Source organism: Pelodiscus sinensis, chromosome 2 (assembly GCF_052426305.1).
Source record: "Pelodiscus sinensis isolate ZL-2025 chromosome 2, ASM5242630v1, whole genome shotgun sequence".
In the NCBI taxonomy this organism is placed as follows: domain Eukaryota; kingdom Metazoa; phylum Chordata; order Testudines; family Trionychidae; genus Pelodiscus; species Pelodiscus sinensis.
Window position 1 is genome coordinate 182132674 of NC_143053.1, and position 18313 is coordinate 182150986.

Sequence of the window (18313 nt, forward strand, 5' to 3'; positions counted from 1 at the left end):
TGCCACATGTAGCCACGGGCACGGAGTCCGCACTAACGGGGATTTAAAAATGGCAGCGCCCAGCAAGATGCAAATGAAGCCCGGGATATTTAAATCCCGGGCTTCATTTGCAACTTCGAATGACTAGATTGACCACCCTAGTTCGAACTAGGGTGGCAGTGTAGACATACCCTAAGGCAGGGGTCGGCAACCTTTTCAAATCAAAGAGCCCAACTACATCAAAATTCAGAACAAGTGGTCAACAAAGAGCTAGGTAAGAATGCCCATTTGCAAGACTGAAAATACACAACTTAGTATTTTTTATAATTGACATGATTAATAATAGTGTAAATGAAATTTGTACTCATGGACTTTAATGGTACTTCTAGCTGCAGAATCTTTTGACACCTTTCTTTGAAGTTTATATCATAAGAAGTCAAATCCAGTTTCATGTGCACATTCAAGCTGTCTTCTGTCAATCTTATGGAAGGGGGCTGGGCTGTGAGGATTCAGGAGTCCGGGCTGGGATGTATGGGGGGCTTAGGGCAGGGGATTTGGGTGTATGATGGACTCAAGGCACAAGGCTGGGGTGTATGGAGGTGTAGGAGTGTTATGGAAAGGGACTGGAGATGTGGAGGTGCAGGAGTTTGAGGATATAGGGATATGGTGGGCTAAGGGCAGCAAGTTGGGGTGAGGAGGGGGTTCAGGAGTGTTATGGCAGGGGACTGCAGATGTGGGGGTACCTGAGTTTGGGGATCTGGGGGGTTGAGGTGCTCAGAGCAGGGGGTTCCGGTGTATGATGGGCTCAGGTTAACGTATGGGGGTGGGTGCAGGAGTGTTATGACACTGCAGCCTCATAGGGGCTGGGCCCCAACTGGGGGCTTGTTGGCCAGGTTTCATTTTTAAATAAAGTAAAATATAATCTCCAACACAAAGGGCTTCAACATTGTCTTTATTAATGGCAGGGATAGGGAACCTTTTTTGGGTGAGGGGGCCACTGACCCACAGAAAAACGTCAGAAAAAAACCCTCCTCCAAAAATCTCCAACCCCTCACTGATGTGGCCCCCCAACTGAAACACCTCACTCTCCTGCTGCTCTAGCCCCATGGTGGGGGGAAGGGCAGGAAGGACTGAGGGTCAAGACCTTAGGCCAGATTTACTCCTTTGGGGTTCCAGAATTAGTGGATTTTGTGGGGCCCCCCTCACACTCTGGGGTGGGGCCAAAATGAGGGGTTAAGTGTGCAGGACAGGGCTGCCAGTGAATGGGATAGGGATGGGGGTGCAGGATCTGGGCAAGAGGTGGGGTGTAGGAGGTGGTGAGGGTGCGAGGTCTGGGTGGGAGGTAGGGTGCAGGAGCAGGCTGGGAGTAGGGTGTCAGGCCGGGGGAGGGGCAGGAATGGGCTGGAGTAGGGTATTTCGCTAGGGGAGTGAGTGTAGAGGGTCTCGGTGTCTGGGCATGAGGGGATGGGGAGGCCACTTGCTTTCACGCCACGTGTAACGTGGCCTCCCTCTGCTCCCATTTGCCAGGAAGGCTTCACAGGGGAAGCCTGCAGGAAGTGTTTCCCGGGGGAAAGAAAATGGCAACATGCACAGAGCCATTTTTGTTTCCTGGTTCCCTGCCCGCCAGGGGAAAAAAAAGGGCCGTGCACCAAGACATTTTTCGCTCCACTTGTTCCTGGCATGCTGGATCCAGCAGGGAGGCTCAAGGCTTCCTCCCCCTGCTCCCTCCCCCGCAGGAAGCCGGCACTGGCATTCCAAGTGGGGGGCTGTAAGGCTGTAGAGCCAGCTCTGCCTTCCTGCTGCAAGGAGAGTAAAGGGGGCTGGGCTCAAGCTTCAAAAAAGCCATATCTGGATCCCTAGTGAGCCATATTTGGCTGGCAAGCCATAGGTTTACCATCCCCTGCTCTAAGGTGCCACAGGACTCCTTGTTGTTTCCACAAGAGGGACAGTCCTACTCCAGCATGGAGTTCTGCTGAATTTATTAGGATGGGGTGCCGTGCATGGGGCACAAGGTGGAGATGTCTGTAGGCAGGCAGCCCAAGACAGCACACTTCACCCCCAAACTGTCTTCCTTGGAAGCCTCCTGCATATATAGAAGAATTACATCACAGACTTGAGGGGTCTGGACACCAGGCAAAACAGAAACATGGGTCAGAATTATTCCAGCAACTCCAATAAAATGAGATTTATTTTTTGGGAAAAGGTAAGGTATGACACCTTACCGACATGCACTCTTCTACATGTGAGGAAAAATAAAAAAAATTATAGCACCCCATAGGAAAGAGAAACCGAGAAAATAGCAATGTTGAAAGAGACTACTATCAAGACAACAGCACACAGCAAATTACACCTGAGCATTTATGTGATGTGGCCACAAAAAAGGCCAATGTGATTTTGCTTTCATCTATCCTACTTGAAAGTAGGAATAAAAGATCCTCCGGAAAAGGCTTTATTTTCCAGAGAATCCCGTCTAGACTGCCGCTTTTCTCCGGCTTATCCCCAAGCCGGAAAAAAGCGGCAGCCATGTTAATGCAAATACCGCGGGGGATATTTAAATCCCCCGCGGATTTTGCTATTCCAAAGTGTCTAATCTGCATCCCTTTTCTGGAAAAGGGGTGCAGTGTAGACACAGCCAAGGTGTGTAGCTTGGTTAAGCAATGTCTAGATGTCAGCTGTGTACAAACATCATATAAATAGAGGAAGGATGGGGAGGAATTATTTAGGCTTTGTCTACACTGGCAGCTTTTGCTGGCAGACAGTATGCAAATGAAGCACTGATTAGCATTTTGGTCCACTTAATTTGCATAATCTATTCGAGCCGTTTTTGGGCAAGGGTTTTTTGCACAAAAACAAGCAGCGTGGACGTTTCCTTTTTGCGCAAAAACCCCTTTTTGCGCAAGATCCTTATCCCTCTCCAGGGGCAAAAACTCCTTGCGTAAAAATGGCTCAAATAGATTATGCAAATGAAGTGTGACAAAATGCTCATCAGTGCTTCATTTGCATACTCTCTGCCAGCAAAAAACAGCAGTGTAGACATAACCTTAGTGTGCTACAAAAAAAAGTGAAACTAGGAGTAAGTAGACAAAATTAAGAGTTACTATAGTATGAATATCATGAACAATCTCCTGGTAGCGGGATGTATTAGGGTTCCCAACTTTCCAATTGCACAAAACCAAACATTCTAGCCCTTCCTTCCCTAAGGCCCCTCCTCTGTCCCTTTTCTGAGGGCCTACCCCCCACTTGCTACATATGTTACTTGCTGTCTGCACCCTCACTCATTTTCACTGGGCAGGAGCATGGGATTGGGACATACTAGGGGGATGCGGGCTTTGGGGTGCAGGAGGGTGCTCAGAGTTGGTGCAGGGCATTGCCACAGGTGTTGCCCCTGAAGCTCCCATTGATCATGGTTCCCAGCCAATGGGATCTGTGGAGGTGGCACTTGAGGCGGGGGCAGTGTATGGAGCATCCCTGTGTATAGGAGCTGGTGACCACTTCCAAGAGCTGTATGGAGCCTGCCTTAGCCCCCCAGCTCCTAACTGCACTGCCAACTGGGCTGATAATGGCCTGGTTCGCGGTGCCAAGCAAGGCTGCCAGTGTCCCTTTTCGACTGGGCATTCCAGTTGAAAACTGGGCTCCTGGCAACCCTAAAATATATTCTTCTATGGAACAGTCTTCAAAGGAAGTGGGAAAGGAGACCCATTGATTATGACTTAAAACAAGAAAAAACAAAACACTACCAAAGATACTGTAGTAAACAATGCTACATGTGCAGAGAGATGGATTAGCACGCGCTAACTGAAGTTACGAGGAGTCCTGTGGCACCTTATAGACTAACTGAAGTGTAGGAGCATAAGCTTTCGTGGGCAAAGACCCACTTCGTCAGATGCATCTGACGAAGTGGGTCTTTGCCCACGAAAGCTTATGCTCCTACACTTCAGTTAGTCTATAAGGTGCCACAGGACTCCTCGTCGCTTTTGCAGATTCAGACTAACACGGCTACCCCTCTGATACTTAACTGAAGTTAGAGACTGAAATGACCTATGAGTCTGTTAGTATACCTAGTTCAGCACCATAATCTAGAATCGGTCCAAAAAGCAACATTAATAATAAAATCTGGGGGCTCAATTTAAAATTACAAACAAAAATCAATTAACATGCGTGACTGTCTAATTTATCACCTCTTTTGCATGTTTTTTTATGCCTTTTAGTGCTAGACTGACTTACGATAGAATTCTACTTAATTATCAATAGTGATCCTATTTTTGGAGGCAATTTCATTCTCAGCTATCACTTGTTGGAGTTCTTGCATTTAGAACAAACATCCTATTAATCATTCCAGAAGTATACCAACATTTCCAGATCAGAAGTGCCTAATCAAGAGGATATTTTTCACATATTTGGAAAACCAGATAATTCTGCAAATAACAAAAAATCAGAACACAAACTGCAGGAAGCACAACTGTTTTGGAAGGAAATATCTCCTCTTTGAAAGAACTCAGGATCACTGCAGTATTTAGCACAACTGAGACAAGGCACTACCACCCATATATCTGAGTTCTTGCTATGACTTGTAACATATAAATGTAATGGGAAACATGTGTGAGTTTATTTAAGATTGCTTAGGGTGAAAAGCATTTATATAACAACCAAACCAAAGAAGTGCAACACAGAAAAATGAAAGTTACAGTAAAAGCTCTGTTATCCAGAATGTTGGGGAGTGAAGGTGCCATCTAACTGAATATTCTGGTTAACTGAGAGGTATACGTTACCAGTAGAATGCTTTATCAGTGGAATTAGAATACAATAAAGTATAAAATAGCATACAGGCACTCACCCATCCAGTAGCAGTTCTGCACTGCAGCATGGTTGGTTTCTTGAAGCACTTAGGTGTATGCAGGTAACCCACTGTATAGAAAATGTTATCCAAGGGTGCGTCTACACAGCACAGGTATTTAGAAATAACTAGCTTTTTTAAAAAACAACAATACGAGTATCTACACAGCAATTCCATTATTTTGAAATAATTTCAAAATAACGGATGGCTTACTTTGAAATCTGTAAACCTTATTCCATGAGGAATAACACCTATTCCAAAACAGCTATTTCGGAACAGCAGTCATGTGGATGCTCCACTGCTGCTATTTCGAAATAGCTCCTTCCCAGGGCCATTCAAAGTAATTACCCCCAGTGCATTCTGGGGCTCTAAATCAAGGTAGCACATCCACATTGGGGAAGCCTGCCCTGGACTAATTTTGAGGCTTCCCTGTAGTGTAGATGTGCTACTTCAAAATAAGCTGTTTTGCAAAAAAAAATCTGAAATAGCTTATTTCAAAATAAGCATGTTGTGTAGATGTAGTCTTAGACACTGAGTATCACTATGGGCAATCCATGGCATACACCCAGATCACTAACAATACACTGAGCACTAACACTACACTAAACATAGTTTAAACTTTCTTTAATGATTCAGCAGGCACTATAAGAATTTGCAGTACCTCAGGGTCATCATTATCAACATCAGTTGTCACTGTAGATGGTGTAGGAGATTGGGCTGAATCTGTAATGACCCGATGACACACCCTGGAAGCTGCTTTTTAGAATGAATCCCTGATTTTAGCTTACTTGTCTTCTGCCTCTTTTGCATAAAAGAAGAGTGCAGAATATGCAATTTCATAATGTGCTGGCAGTTTACTAAACTGAAGATTTGAATTGCAGGCTAATTGAGCTTTCTGGTTAACTGAGTGCTAGATAAAAGAGCTTTTACTGTACTTGCTTTTGTTTGTGTTCCAAATGTAATGTTATTTCACATCACCTCTATGACACCAACACACAAAACCACAGGAATTAAAAGCTGAAGATTCATATTTTGAAATGTGTGGTGAATAAGGGGTTTATTTTCAAAAGCAGCTTTCAATTAAACTTAGGAATGTCTAAATCACTTTTCTGAATTTGGGACACAGCCTCCTATAATAAAAACACACTTTTGAAAATGTTATGAATAGCAGACACACTGTTTTTGTCCAGGTATGTATAGGGTGTGAGAAGACGAATGAACAATTGGACACCATTAAAAACTTACCATTAACCAACAGAACACATTATTACTGTAAAAATTGCAAGCATAGCACAAAAACCCGGTGGCATTTCACATACCAACATGTGGGAACTATTGAAATCATGTTGATTGTTCAATAAGGGCCACTATATATAGCTGTGAAACCAATTGGCGTGCGTGAGTAAGAAAATATTAGGTATGCAATAAAAACAATAATTTTGATAGGGATACTTTTTTTTTCTTCCCTCTGCTTAAAATTTCACAGAATAAACCAGACCCATTTCACATTATTTTCATCCTCTCTCTCCATCGATCTGTCCTTTATTTCTCATGCCAATCTCTACTTTCAGCTTTAACAGGGAAGCCAGAGTCTCAAAACTGCAAATAAAAGTTAATTACTGAGGAAGTCCAACCCCAGCTCCTTAATTAAAGGCTGACAATGTCCAATTGGCCCTAGGCTTCAGTGGGGAGTATGCCTATTTGAGAAATTACTCCTTTTCTATGTCCTCTACTGCCAGCACAAAGAAAATGTCAGTCATACCAGAAAATGGCTCTTCTGTATCAAAGGTGCCAGGAATTATTCCATTACCTTTTTCTCTTCAGTTGGTTGGGTAGTATTTTTTATACAGAGTGTTAGTGTAAAGTCTTCCTTAATTGCTATGTTAATACAAAATTGTAGCTTTTCTTTAAAAAAATGGCAGCTGGCCACCCCTTTTTTTGTAAACCTACATTTCTCTGTAACTTTGTGATATGTAAATAGATACGGAGAAGATGAACGGCTCCTGACATATGACAAAATGTTAAGGTCAGAGTGGAATGTCACATAAAGAAAAGTATGCATCAATCTCCCTGTACAGCAGCAGCATAGCTAGGAGTGGGCCTGGGTGGGCTGGTCCCAGCCCACATAGCGTACAGGTCCACCCATCCCCAGCCCTGCCACTGCTCCTTCCAGAGCGTGGGGACTTGTCCCTCTCCGCCTGGTGCTCCAGCTGGGCTAGGGAGTGGGGTCAGGTGTTTGCCGTGTTCTGCATACTGGGTGCTCCTGACAGGGAGCAGAGTCAGGGGCTTGCAAGCCTCCATACCCATCCTTCCCCCCACTGCTCAGCAGGAGTGCCAGGTGGGCAGGTGGACCAAGGCAAACCCCCGGTGTCCCATGCTCCTATGCTGGAGCACTGGGCAAATGCAGTAGGGCAAGCCCCGTCACCCCAATCTCTCTCCCCAGCAAGAGTACCCAGCAGGCAGAGTGGGGAGTGCAGTGCACACATTTTTATGTGGGCCCCTGACCAGAGCATCTATTCCTCCCCCTCTTCCAACACCATCTTGGAGAGGCAGCCCCATTGCTCTTACTCCCCCAGTCATTGCCCACCTATCCAAAGTCAGGGCCCCCCACCTGTCCCATTCTGGCTATACCACTGCTGTACAGGAAAATACTTCAGCAGGTCTCTGTTGGTTTTGCTTTGCTCCACAACCAGGCTGGGCAGAAAGAACCAGACAAATTATTTTAACTGGAATTCTCACTACAGACAGAGATGAGCCATTCCAATTTCACAAGTTAGCCAGCATCACCTGACTTCTTGGGCCTTAATCCAAAAACTGATTCAAGCAAGTGCACTCCTAGGAGAAGGATTCACAGTTTTCTTTATGTACTATGTAACCCAACCGCAATCTTTCATTTTCTGACAAACCCTCATGAGTGATGAATATTGGGGATGAGCTAGTGTAGAAACACTGAACCCAGAATTTGATTATCTGTTCACATAATTTTAAATAATTTCTCATACGTTTATATGGATGAATTTGAAAGAAAAGAAAATGAGCACCAGTCTCTTGACAGTGATTCTTGATATTCCTTTTTGCTACTCTGTAAGGCATTTAAATAAGAATGGTCTCGTGCACAGCCCAAGTTCTCCCATTTGATCCCACAGAAAAGTTATAATCCTGTATTTGTGAGATTACGTTTCGTTGCTATGGAAATTAATGCAGTAAAACATTCAGCATTATAACTTTAGTGTTAGTAAAGATGCATGCTGCTATTTATAGAGAAACATCTTTAAAAATCAGTCCATGTGGCAACTAAACATATGAGAAGCTCTGTGAAGTCTCCAGTCCACACCAGGTACAACTGCAGTACAAGAGTCTTCATATTAGCCCAATGTGCCCCAGTCCTAAACTGAAAGGACCTATCACGGTCCCTTTAAAAAGGAGCTTATGAACCTTTGATTAGTCAGCTGACCCCAAATTTAGGCTCAAAGGGGGCACCTAGGCCATGGAAGGAAAATTGGGTGAGGCGGTCAAGGAAAGGGCAGATGGGAGCTTCTTGAGAAAGTGAGAGTTTGGTGAGTGAGAGCTGCAGCGATTAGGAAGTCCAAGAAGGAAGTGGTAGAAGATTGCTGGGGAAGACAGAAGGCAAAAGGACAGCAAGAGGGCATTTCCAGCTGGCCTCCCCAAGTCAGAGAGCCAAGGCTGGGGGGCTGGAGAGGGCTGAAGGCCAGAGAGCAGAGGGAGTTTCTTGCCAACTTCTCAGCCAAAGCCAAGAGGTAGAGAAATCAAGGCAGGGGACCAGCAGAGAGGCTGACCTGCTAATGTATCCACGCTGGAGGGCTGGAGCTGGAAGAACAGTGGGAGCACTGGGAACATGAAGGATGGCTCTCTTGGTAAGAAATATCTCCTAGCAGAGAGACTGGTAAGTTCCTGCTGAGAAGAGGAGGGTTGGATGCAGCTGGTAGGGCTGGGTGGCTGTCCAGGCAGAAGAGAACCAATGAGGAATGTCAGTGTGGTGGAAGATGCTGGAGTGCGGTATGTGTTATGTTGGAGAATAACAGGACGTGTGATTCCAAGGACTATATGCACAGGGAGTACTAAATGGATCATGTCTGGGGACTTTTGTTATGGATTCTTTGAACTATATTTTGGTTCCCCCAGAAGCCATATCATTGTGCCAAGAAAGCTGTTGTGGAATTACCAGGAACGCTAAAGGGCAGAAACTGAGGCAGGCACCTCAGTCATGCTATGATCTGCCACCAGAGGGTGGTGTCCCAGGCATGCATCACCCTATGGCAGGACCCTTTCTAGGACTGGGAGGGCAGGTCACCACCATCCATCTGAAAGCAGTCCCAGAACTCACTAATAAGACAGACAGTTATGTCAAAAGCTAGTGCCAAAGGTTATGGTGGTTCTGATTACATGGAATGTGTCTGAAAACACCAGTTCCATTCCGTACAGCCAACCCACTACCCACTGAAAGCTCCTTGGGAACAAGGATCATCTTTTGGTTTTTTTTTTTGGGGGGGGGGAGTTTTTTGGTCTGTTTTTGTACCTAATGGCATCCTGGCCACAACTGGCACTTATAAATGCTGTTGTAATACAACCTTTACACTTGTGTTGGAGTGATGTGATCGAGCCTAATGGTAACTGACAACAAGCTCTTTGTTACGTTACTCCCACCCCTCTCAGGAGAAAACAAAATGAAATGCCTTACTCCCACATCCTCCTTCTAAATCAGGGTGGGCAATAATTTTTGGTGGGGAGCTTGGTAAAGGGGAAAGTGGTCAAGGGCTGCATTTTTCTGTGAAGGAGATGCAGGTTTTAGGATGGCAGTTGGCCATGCAGAAGGGCACACAGGGTAAGGGACTGGGGTGCAGGCGATAGTGTGAGGTCTGAGAGGGCGTTTAGGTGAAGGAGGGAGTTGTGACCTAGGTAAGGGGATTGGGGTGCAGGGTCAGGGAGGGAAAGTGGGTGCAGGAGAGGATTCTGGCCTGGTGGAGGGCTATATGAGGAGATATAAGGTATGGGAGGGAATTGTGACCTAGGGTAATGGAGTGCAGAGGGTTTGGATGGTGACCTGGGGGAGGGAGTTGGGGTGCCAGAGGGGCTGGGGTGCCAGAAGCAAGCTCTGGCTGGGAGGTGCTTACCTAAGTGTCTTCTGGCCAGCAGCCCGGCAGCACCTCCAATGCAGGTTGGGTTCCCTGTCTGCTGCAGCCCCAGACTGCTTGAAATGGCAGACTGCTCCCTCCATGTGGCTCTCAGTTCTGGGAGGAGGAAAAGGCTTGTGCTGCCCCCATCCCCTGGGGCCAATCTCTGAGGTCCTATCGGCTGGTTGTTTCCAGCCAACAGGAGCTGAGAGATTGGCTTGGCTCAGTTCCTATTGGCTGCTTATTTCTAGCCAATAAGAGCTGAGGACTAGGCTGGGGGCAGGGAGATCACACTAAACCTCCCCATCCCTGCAGAGCAGGAGCCGTACGGACTGCGCTTTAAACTGCGGCAGCTGTGTACCTGAGGGTCCCGGCAGGGTGTTTCGCAGGCTGAATCCAGTGGCTTGGCAGGCCAGATCCACCCCCTGGCCATATTTTGCCTAGCCCCGTTCTAAATGCTAGTGGCTGTAGCCTGTGCAGCTACAGCAAATTCTGCTCGGGTCCTAATAAAGTAATCAGCTTAATCTGCAGACACATTCTGGATTTTGAGATGCACTACTGCTATGCAGTGCGGGGCAGGGGGCAGGGAGCTGAGAGTCAGGAATCAGGAATTTTAGCTTTTGTAACATCTTTGAATCTTTAACACATAAGGCCAGATCCTCAGCTGGTGTAAATCAGCATAGTCAATGAGCCTGATAATAAATTGGCCTCCAAAAGGCATATTAGAAGGCACAGGTGTCCTTAACCTCTGTTTGTCAGAAGCTGGAAATGAGTTATGGGGAGGGAACACTTGATGATTCCCTGTTCTGTTGGTTCCCTCTGGAGCACATGGCATTGGCCACTGCCAGAAGACAGGATACTGGGCTAGGTGGACCTTTGATCTGCCCCAGTATGGCCATTCTTATGTTGACTTCCATGGATCTATGAACAAACACAAGAACAAGTTCTTATGTTATGTTTTGTTCCTCCTGCTCTAAGCATAGTTAAACACCTCCCCCGTCCCTCCCGCCCCCCACGGCTGAGAAGTGTGTGTGTGTGTGTGTGTGTATGTGTGTGAGAGAAATCTCTGCATGCATTTGAACATTTGTGTGGGGCTGGAACTTTGTTTCTCTTACACATTTTTGTGGGAATTTGTTTGTCTCCTTAGACAAGACAATGAGATTAGACTGTTGATAAAGTTTCGGGTCCTTTGTAGCATCTGTCAGTTCCCTTTCACCAGCAACTGCTATTTTGTTGGCAACTAAGCAAATGGAAGCAACTGACCCTTCAAGTTAGCCAAGTAGTTTGTTCCAGACAGTTGACTTGATTTTCTGGATCAGCCCCTTGTGCTTAGACACACTTAAACATCCTGGCTACGTCTACATTGGCACCCCTTTCCGGAAAAGGGATGCTAATGTAGACTTCGGAACTGCAAATTCCGTGGGGGATTTAAATATCCCCCGCGGCATTTGCATTTACATGGCTGCCGCTTTTTTCCGGCTTGGGGATAAGCCGGAGAAAAGCGCCAGTCTAGACGTGATTCTCCGGAAAATAAGCCCTTTTCCGGAGGCTCTCTTATTCCTACTTGAAAGAGAGCCTCCGGAAAAGGGCTTATTTTCCGGAGAATCACGTCTAGACTGGTGCTTTTCTCCGGCTTATCCCCAAGCCGGAAAAAAGCGGCAGCCATGTAAATGCAAATGCCGCGGGGGATATTTAAATCCCCCACGGAATTTGCAGTTCCGAAGTCTACATTAGCATCCCTTTTCCGGAAAGGGGTGCCAATGTAGACGTAGCCCCCTTGTTTAGTTAATGCCACGCAGGTTAGTGTACAACATTTCTATCCATTTTCTTAGGCAATGTAAAAAGGACAGCCTGGTGCTGGCAAAACACTTGACTGAAAACCAGGCCTTCTCCTGTGTCTAATGTGGCAAGAGCTCAATACAAGGTCTAGTGCAACGTGATTAGCCACTGGTCCCTGAAGCCTCACTTTATATCAGCTGTATCTTTGGTTGCTCCTTTTCCACTGTGGCAGTACTTTCAGAACTCATCCCAGGAGGAAGTTATAGCAAATTTAGCATCATGATTTATATCCGGTCAGCATCATAACCTAATTTTCAGTGATAAATGACTCTTACAAGTTGCATCCTCCATAGGGCCTAGTTTAAAGGCCGTGACACACCTTAGTCACTACTTGGATGCTGAGAATTAAGCATGGCCCAATTTACTGACTTCATTTTACCATATTCTTCTATCTTCAAATCATCTCTTTACTACACATTTATTGACAATGTTTCATCTTGACATCTTAACGCGGCCTCAGAGGGACATCAGTTTGGAATGTCTTTGTCTCATATTCAAATTGAAGTCATGTGCCAACGTAATGTCATTTCCATAGATACCTACAGACATTTCATTTGTTTTAAAAAGAATTATGTGAATTCAGTACTCCTCAGTTACCTTTTAAGAGCACCGGAGACTAAAGCCCTCTGGTTTTGTACATAGCCAATATATTCTAACTGCAGACTCTACTAATCTCTCTCAACCCTGACCTACAGAGATCAAGATAGTGAAAACGCCATGTCCCTTACATCCTTAGTTTCTCTGATGAGATTGCCAGCAACAAAGCTATTTAATGCAGATTATGAACTGCATGATCCAGACATCTGTTCACTAGGATCTGAACATTCATTTCTTTATAAATGAAAAGTCCCAGAAAAGAAACAGGTTTTTAACTTTCAATAAGAAAAGTTTAACCTGCAACCTTTGCACACTAGAAAATCAAAATGATGCCATCTGTATTCTAAGATGTCTTATATTTTTGGCATGTATTTTCTGGATGAGAAAAAGAAATAGCCATTTAACTAAAAGACAAAGATGTCTTTGATATAGGGAAATGGATCCCTGATAAAGTTCCTGGAACTTCAACATTCTGTACTACTTTGCTGCTAACAGCTGCATTTATTAGTGCATCTCTGCCGGGGAAAATAAAAAGGGCTGCTATTATTGAACTGTAATTCTATCTAATTTAGCTGAGCATTAATACAACACTTGTCTCTGAGTTTAGTGGCCTCTGTCCAGATAGCACTCAATGAGATTAGTGGTCTCTATCCTCACCCCAGTGCTTCACAAATACTACTACTGAGATTACAATAATTGTCACCCCCATTAACAGCTTCAACAGAGGAAATAAGGATTAAGCAAGGGGTCAGTGGCAATTAAAGATGAGACTTTCTGCACCAAAGCATTTCTTCTGCCACTTGAGCTAATGAAATGACTTTGTTGCCTGGCAGCAGTACCAGGCGGTTATCCTCTATCCAGAACAGCCACAAGTAAGGGACATATCACAGTTTACAAGCATGTTGCAGGAACATGGAGTCTGAATAACTCTCTCTCTTCAGTGATTCCCCCCGGTCAGGGTTCACTGGGCTGACAGAAAAGTGTAACAAATTCAGTACTAGTGATGTAAAATCCCTTTTAATTGGTTAACCGGTTAAATATATTATTTAACCAGTTAACCAATCAAAGGGACGAACAGGAGGGCCCCCACTCACCCACACTGGGCTGGAGTGGCCCTCCCACCACAGACAAAGTTTGCTTTGGACTCTGGAGCAATCCCTGCCTGTGGGGTGTCCGGACCCACCACAGGCAGGGGCTACTTTGGATGACTGGAGCAGCCCCTGTCCATCGTGGGGGACTGCTCCAGCCCCCACCAGTTAACCAGTGAAATATTCACATTCCTAGTCAGTACTGCTGCTGTATTTCTTAGTGTTTCTTCTTTGTGGAGCAGTGATGATATGCTGGTCATTATGTAATACATACAGTGAAATATTGCCCCTTCCTCAAAAGAGTTCTCTGCATAATGAGGGAGCATCAATCCAGGACTGTCAACCCAGTACCATTATAAGATAAAATTTTAAATTGTGAAGCTGTTTTACTGAAATAAAGGCACTAATGCTCACAGAAGTCACATTGGTTTCATCTGTGTCTACATATGTTCAGTCAGACTGTGCCACAGCTGAACTGTGATACCTGAATATGAATTAATATACTGCAATTCTGATGTGAGATGGAAAGATTAATGTACTGTAAGTCCAGAGGGAATTCCCACCAGACACTGTTTTCAATCTGCATGCAAAAACCAGCACTTTTCACAGTACTTTAGTGGCTGCTGCTATTCCTTAGCAACAAAGCCAGTCTGCTGCATATGGCTCTATTGCAATTCACAGCCCTAATGCATTCCAGAAATAACTAGCAGGGCTGGCAATGTTTGGACTAACAATGGAAAATTAATCAAGTCATTTGTTATGTGTTAATTTTCTCTATCTAGTGAGCAGCTGCATTTCCTAGGAATTACCAAACAGAACGATACACGATGTATCAAAGAGAAATTAAGGCTAGAGGGCATGTTTCGTACTGAAGCCTATGTGGGTGCACAGAAGGGAAGGAGAGCGCAAGGGGTTAGATCCAAGGCAACAGGCATCCCACTAAAGCCAGAGGCCTTTCCCACTCCCTCAAAGCCTGGTGGAATGTGGTCCAGACAGCACAAGGGTGACTGCTCCCTCCAGGATGGAGGGAGGCAGAGCAAAGCTGAACTCAGATTCCAACTTCTCTCCATATCCCTTCGGGGGCTTATGCAGCAGGGCTGGGACTCATAATGCGGTCGTGTAACATGGATGCTCCCTCTGTGTGTCAGGCAGCTCTCGGAGACATTCTGCCTCACTGAGGCAAAAGGCTGCTCCATGCCCCGGTGATATTAGGGCTGCATCACTATGGACAGTGCCCTTTAGGTATGGTCTAGCCCAGGGGTGGCCAACCCGCGGCTTGCGAGCCACATGCAGCTCTTCAAAGAAAAAATTGCAGCTCCCGCACCCGCGGCTCTGGAAGAAGCAGCATGTTTCTGTCTGAAAGAGACAGAGCCTGAGTCAAGGCGTCCCGTGCAGACTTCAAAATGGTCACCTTAAAAATGGCCTCCTTAAAAGGGCAATGCCTGCTCTGCTCTTAAAAGGGCAGCAGCCGAGACTTTTTTTTCCTCCCCTCCTCGGCACTTTGCACTGTATCCACCACTATTTTGGCTCTTTGCCTGTAATGGGTTGGCCACCCCTAGTCTAGCCCATAATTTGCTTCCCACAGGAGAAGTCACAATGTGATATTAAATATACTTTACACAAAGCTTTGTGCCGAGGAAGCCCTGCCCTCAGCAACAATCACAGGTAGGTTCTGAAAGGAAGCTTTGACATTGACTTCAGTGAGGGCAAGTTCAAGCCTGTAGGGAATACACCTCGATGCAGTTCATAGAATCACAGGGGTGGGAGAGACCTCAGGAAGTTATTAAGACCAACACCTGTAAAAACAGAACTGATCCCACCTAAATCATCCCAGCCAGGGCTTTGTCAAGCTGGGATTTAAAAACCTCTAAGGATGGTGATTCCACCACCTTCCTAGGTAACCCATTTAAATGCTTCACCACTCTCCTGGTGAAATAGTTTTTCCTAATATCCAACCTAGACCTCCCCCACTGCAATTTGAGACCATTGCTCCTCGTTCTGTCATCTGCCACCACTGAGAACAGCCTTCTCCATCCTCTTTGGAACCCCCCTTAAGGTAGTTGAAGGCTACTATCAAATCTCCACCCCCACCCTCACTCTTCTCTTGTGCTGTCTGGAGCACACAGTTGAGGAAACACCTGTTCAGAATTCAAATAAACAGATATGGACACTGATTTGCACTCTGTCCTGCTCTGATACCAACATCTGCGTTATTTCTTTCACTAGTGTTTCACTTGTATCCACACTGTTCATAATATTTATTTTTGAGAAGTTAAGGGGGAAAATAAGGGTCATACTTTAAATCACGGGACGCATTGTTCCCATCACTTTTAGCCCAGCTGAGGTGGGATGCTGAGGGGAGTACAAACTGTACCTTTTTAAAGGACAAGAGAACTGCTAGTACATACAGCACAAGCCCTCTCTGTCTGCCACATTACAAGGCTATGTGACTTAAAAAGCACAATCTAGCTCTCCATATGATGAACAAGATGCATCATTTTACATCTGAAACATTTATGGATAAATAGACAAGATCCATATTTTAATACCAATGAACCAACTCAGGGCATGAACTTTTGTGCCACTGATGCTCATCTTAAGTAGATAAAAAATCATTCCGCCTTCAATGTGCTTCACAACATGCCTGGGACATATGCCAATGGGCTGTGTGTCCATATTGCTACAGTCAGGCATATTCCAGATGCCTTTTATTACATTCTTTTAAAATCCCATTGGAACACTGGATCTTCAGGAGGGACACAGTAGGTAAGCAGAGCAGTGTCAGTGAGATACCTGCAGCAATGTGCTTTGCCTCAGATGGATTGTAAACTAGGCAGCAGTGAAGCAGTTAACAAAGGAATCACTTAAAAAAATGAACAACTCACAGCTAAAATCCCTTAATCTGACAGACTTCAATTACAAATATTTGCAAACTGTCATATGCTGTAATTGCTCTATTCAGACACAAATGAAAGGTAAAGTCTGTTGTTTCATTATCAGTATTAAATACAGCTAGGCTGTGTCTAGACTACATGCCTCTGTCGTCAGAGGCATGTAGATTAGACACATAGGCAAAGGCAAATGAAGCCGCGATTTAAATGATCGCGGCTTCATTTACATTTACATGACTGCCGCGCTGAGCCGACAAACAGCTGATCAGCTGTTTGTCCGCTCAGCGCGCTAGTCTGGATGCTCCCCTGCCGACATCAAAGCCCTTTGTCGGCAGCCCCGTTATTCCTCATAGGATGAGGTTTACCGGGGCTGCTGACAAAGGGCTTTGATGTCGGCAGGGGAGCGTCCAGACTAGCGCGCTGAGCGGACAAACAGCTGATCAGCTGTTTGTCAGCTCAGCGCCGCAGCCATGTCAATTTAAATGAAGCCGCGATCATTTAAATCGCAGCTTCATTTGCCTTTGCCAAAACAACAAATCTACATGGCTCCATCGACGGAGCCATGTAGTTTAGACGTAACCTTACATTTCTTTTATACTGGGATTCACCAGGGGCAGCCAACCTGTGGCTCCAGAGCCTCATGCAGCTCTTCGGAATTTAATATGTGGCTCCTTGTATAAGTACTAAATCCGGGGCTGGAGCTACAGGTGCCAACTTTCCACTGAGCCGGAGAGTGCTCACTGTTCAACCCCCAGGTCTACTCTAGACGCTGTACCCCTCCACCCTTTCTTCCTAGGATCCTGCCACTTCCTACCCTCTCCACTGAGCCTTCACACACATGCTTCCCTCCTCCAGTGTGTCCCACTGAGAGAGCTGATCCCAGTGGGCAGGAGGAAAAGGAGAAGGTGGCACTGACCGATGGGGCTGCCAGTGGGCAGGATGTGCTGAGAGTGGTGGTGGGGAGATGATCAGGGCTGGTGACATAGAACTGTTGCTCTTTGGCAATGGGCAACCTGGCTCCTTCTCAGGTTTAGGTTGCCCTCTCTCCCCCCTCTGCCCCGGATATACTTGGTTGCCATTATTTACTCCCACTGTTTAAGAACCTTCATTTGATGGCTAATTTTCTGCAACATCTTGCAGAAGAACTTTCACAGCTTGAAAAGGTATCCCCATCATAATGTGGCAGATCCTTAGCCAGTGTAAATCCAAGTAGATCCACTGACAACAGTGCACCTGGACAAGATGAAGATTTCAGACCTAGAGATCTAAATCCAGCAAATTGGTGGGTGACTTTAAGGGGCGCTCAGCGCTCAGATTCCCCATTCAGGACAAAAGTGGAAGAAGAGGAGATGAAAAGAAGGGATAAGAATGAATTGGTAAAAAAAAAACCCTGAAAACCAAAACATTTGGTTTTTATTTTTTGTCAAAACTTTCAATGGAAAGTTTATAATGAACTATCATTATATATTAACTAGAAAACTTACCAGGCATTGCCCAGGTTCTTCCGGGCAAAGGACCAGTGGTGTGGGGGGTGCCGGAGTCAGGGAGGGGCCTTGGGGATTCTGTCCCTCCCATCCCCCCTCCCAGCTGGCAGGGGCTTTTTTCTCCCCCCCAGCCCTTCCATGTCGTGGGGCCTTTTCTCTCCCTTGCCCCTCCCCGAGGTGGTATGGGCCTTCTCTCTTATTCCAGCACCCTCGCTCTCCAGGCATCAGGGGCCTTTCCCCCCCCCCCCCATCCCCCTGGGCAGCAGGAACCTATTTTCTGCCACAGCTCCCCCCCCCCCCCCATCCATCCATCAGGTCTTTCTCTCTCCTCCTGTCCCCTCTGGCACTGCAGCCAAGGGCCGGGGGGAGGGGATTGGGACAGAGAGGCCACTTACCCAGTCTGGTGTCAGGCCCCAGCTGCCCACTCTCTTGATGGTGTAGCTGCCCCCAGTGGTCACTCTGCAGTATA

General features: G+C 45.9%; 1 protein-coding gene across 12 annotated transcripts in view; it reads right to left on the reverse strand.

Annotated features, from left to right (window-relative positions):
* The window catches only part of TMEM108 (transmembrane protein 108), a 279934-nt gene that overhangs the window by 163971 nt on the left and 97650 nt on the right, over positions 1-18313 (reverse strand). The window contains exon 1 of one of the 12 annotated variants that reach the window (XM_089776597.1): positions 9946-10065. The exons of 9 other annotated variants lie outside the window; for them this stretch is intronic. The gene's annotated coding sequence lies outside the window, so the exon portion shown is untranslated. Of the gene's footprint in view, positions 1-9945; positions 10066-18313 lie in introns of those variants that run through there. 2 more of the 12 variants (XM_089776592.1, XM_025189702.3) reach the window with 2 other exon arrangements.